The sequence below is a fragment of the Octopus bimaculoides genome, chromosome 10, assembly GCF_001194135.2.
Source record: "Octopus bimaculoides isolate UCB-OBI-ISO-001 chromosome 10, ASM119413v2, whole genome shotgun sequence".
Classification (NCBI taxonomy): Eukaryota; Metazoa; Mollusca; class Cephalopoda; order Octopoda; family Octopodidae; genus Octopus; species Octopus bimaculoides.
In genome coordinates this window covers 29,470,353-29,473,156 of record NC_068990.1, presented here as the reverse complement: position 1 = coordinate 29,473,156, position 2,804 = coordinate 29,470,353, and the positions used below count along the sequence as shown (strand labels likewise).

General features: G+C 33.7%; 1 protein-coding gene across 2 annotated transcripts in view; it reads right to left on the bottom strand.

The window, feature by feature from the left end:
- The window catches only part of LOC128248884 (uncharacterized), a 118,978-nt gene that overhangs the window by 49,047 nt on the left and 67,127 nt on the right, over positions 1–2,804 (bottom strand). The window contains exon 1 of one of the 2 annotated variants that reach the window (XM_052971097.1): positions 2,364–2,619. The exons of the other annotated variant lie outside the window; for it this stretch is intronic. The gene's annotated coding sequence lies outside the window, so the exon portion shown is untranslated. Of the gene's footprint in view, positions 1–2,363; positions 2,620–2,804 lie in introns of those variants that run through there. 2 annotated transcript variants of the gene reach the window in all.

The following is a 2,804-nucleotide window of genomic DNA, read 5'->3' as shown; positions in this document are numbered from 1 at the left end:
CTTAATGTATATCGGCTGAATGGACGTCAGTGATTGGTTGAAATTATCGAAATAAGACAATTTTTTACATGAAATAAATTCGAATACAAAAATATTTTTCTGTTCTATAACACAAAATAGATAAGTATACGAAGTTTGAAAGTCTTTCGGTACCAAAAGCACTACGTAAAACATTAATGCAAAATGTGGCCCCCGTTTTAAAAAAGATCCTTGCGGTGCAAGGGGTGAACAATTTTAGTTTTTGTACTTATTTAAAGTGAAACTAAGTATAACAATTACCCTTAAGAAAAAAAAATCTCTGCTTTTTGCCCATTTGACACGTACATTCATACAGCCCCTGCCTGCATTTTAAGGGTTAATGCTGTCTAGAAAAAAACAATCGACTGATTAACAAAGATTTCGCTTACCAAAATATTACAACCATCGGTCCACTCACATATACTGTGTCATCTCTCAGCCCCTCTTACTACTACTGACAGTCACTGCTCCTCTGAATACCACCCACCCCGCCAACCGATCCACCACCAGTCGCCTTCGTTGGGTCTCATTTCCCAGATTTTCGCTTAACTATTCCTTGCTCCTCAGGTCTGTAACTACATTTCCTGATGTAGTTTTCCTTCAGATACATCGGCCTACAGAAACAACTCATTGATCCATCAATCACAAGGATATCACTTACCCTGAGAAGGGCCAGCGAAAGTCAAGGGATCTGACCCTTCTTTCTTCAGTCGTAGCAAACCATTGTGTGCCACATATCATTACACTACTCAGTGGATTGGCAGAACCAATAGAGTGTTGAATAAAATGTCTTATGTTATTTATTCTGGTCTGAGTTTAAATCCTGCCATTACTGATTTTGCCTTTCATCTCTTCGGAGTTAACAATAATCCAGCATTGAAGCCATTCCTTATCTCTGTCTTACTTGGGAGCGATTACTTTTCAGGGGCAGAGGGGAGTGAGAAAACCGTTCACTTTGCTAATCCTTTTACTAATATCTTCACATTTCATTTATGGAACGGTTTAAATTCATATTAATCAAAAATTAGTTTCCTAGACATTAACACGGATCTTAGTACAGGCAAATTTAAGCCTTTCTATAAACCAAAATGGGGACATTTTCTGCATTGACAGAGGCTCTAACCATCCACTGTCACAACAAAAAATTAACAGCGTTAGTAGGTGTAGCAACTTTCAAAAAAAAAAAAAGTCCCATATTACAACGCCAATTTGAAAGGTCATTTTTATGAGCGGTATAACCTACATTAAACCAAACATATACTCTATTTTGAAATAAAAAACATGAAATTCAATATCAAAAAAATTCCTCACGACGATATATATGTCTAAAATAGTATTGTATTAGAAATATATATAAATATATGAAACATGACAGTTTAAAAATTTGTTAATTAATGCATCTTACGATCGTTTCACGAAAGTATTGTCATTATAATGGAATCCGTTGTTGATACACATTGACAGACAATACTTCCGCTCGTCAGAGATGGAGAAAATAAAGATTTTATAATGTATCAGGTGTTGTTTTAAAATTAGAAAAATATATGAGAAAGTATTTTTGAAAATAGATTAAAATTTACTAGTTAAGATTTATGCAGGTCGACTTTGGTAATAGAATTTAAAGTTTGTATATATATCCTTAAACCAAACATAGGTAGGCTAAAAAGAAGAAAATATTACAGTATATTCCTTCATGCAGCATGAATGTGGAAACAAATATAACACATTTTTGACACTCATAGGTACCTGTGGAGCTTGAACCTATATCTTCTGTTAACATGACAGATGTGCTACCAACAGTTTTCGATATATTGACCATCTCAGCAGAGACAATGCATTTCTCTAAATACATTGAATCTGATCAAAACTCGATCGAAATCGCGACTCTTTCATTACAAGACCCACGTTTTCTGTCCTTTAGTGCGGATAACTCCCAAATTTAGTATTAGAGTAAAGGTAGACATTTATTATTGTATAGAATTAATGCAGTTCATCTTGATTTTTCCCAATTTCATTTATTTCAACTCTAAGTGAAAATTGTTAGTAAATCCCATGGGGTGAACAGAAAACGTATTAACAGAATAACATTTTCTGATATGCTCTATATATAGTGCTATAAATTTTTACGGATATATATATCATGTGTCTTGTATGCCTATATAAGACTATGATCTAACACAAACATACACTCGCATGTAGACAAAATTTACATAGATCGTGGCTATAAATAATAATAAAAATAATTTCATATATATATATATATATACACACATACACATACATACATACACCTACGTACACTCACAAACTATCAATGTCTGATTTACAACCAATAACATTATTACCTGTGCGTGTATGTGTGTAAGAGACGATTGGTTAAAAAGTGCTTTGCAATACCGAAGTTCCGAGTTCGATCTCATTGCTTGGTTTTGTGGGTAAAGTCGTTGGTATCTTTTCAGTTTATGATCCACGAAGTAAAGTGGAAAAATTATCGTAAGCAATCATCATCAAAAGTCAATGAAATAAAAAGTGACTGATTGATTCATTATGAAATCATGAAAATGAATGTCCGGATGGACTGATTGGTGAAATAGGAAAAGCAAAAAAAATTTGCTCGTAGAGAGCGTTCCTGAAGAATAACGTCGGAAATCTAGAGCGTCTAAAACTATAATTTCTTCGGATATATATGTTTTAAGTATCATAGTTGACGATTTTGAAATAAATAAATATGCGAGTGTACGTTTGTGTTAGATCATAGTCTTATATAAGCATACAAGACCCCCCCC